This window comes from Schistocerca gregaria, chromosome 5 (assembly GCF_023897955.1).
Source record: "Schistocerca gregaria isolate iqSchGreg1 chromosome 5, iqSchGreg1.2, whole genome shotgun sequence".
NCBI classification, from domain to species: domain Eukaryota; kingdom Metazoa; phylum Arthropoda; class Insecta; order Orthoptera; family Acrididae; genus Schistocerca; species Schistocerca gregaria.
The window spans coordinates 386,924,538-386,925,240 of record NC_064924.1 but is presented as its reverse complement, the minus strand read 5'-3'; positions in this window follow the sequence as shown (position 1 = coordinate 386,925,240).

The window sequence follows — 703 nt, the reverse complement described above, 5'->3', positions numbered from 1 at the left end:
GCTCCGTCTATTCGATTAGAGCACCTTCGTCTTTTGTTTGATAATTACTGAAACACCCTTGAATAAACTAAATTTTACGAACATCAATGTAGTTTTGCAAATGAATGTATTTTACAAGCTACTTAAGTCTACATCATAATAATGCATTTGAGGGTTAGAATTGTGCTACAGAATACCTGAATCCAGATGATATGCTGAAAGATATGGGCTCGAGGAGCCCACTACTGCATGTTATGTTGACAAATATTTTAAATCAGTCAGCAGTCATCGCTCAAGCAAGGAAGGAGCGAGAATATACTAGTACCCATGATTTTGCACGTTGATTAATTAAGTGCTACAAGGATTGTTTTCCAAAACGCAAAAAGGAGAAAGTAACGTTTTCTTCACAGCTCCGCACTTCTCTCCGTATTAAATGCTTTCTTTATACCGAAAAAGACACTGCATGGGCTGCAGTAATACTGCTTTCTCAGCATATTTAACGAGACTATGGCGTAGTGTAACATATGTTCCACCAACCAGCAGTCTTCCTATTCGACGATTTTACGCTACCAGCATGTTCGTCCCAGGTACTTGTGACTTCTGTTCATATGAGTAGCTGAAGAAAAGAACACGATCTACACTGCGAAAACATTCTCAATATGTTCCCAAGAAAACGACAGTGAGAGAACCTTTTTTTTCAAAAATCGATAAGTGCTCGGTTTTT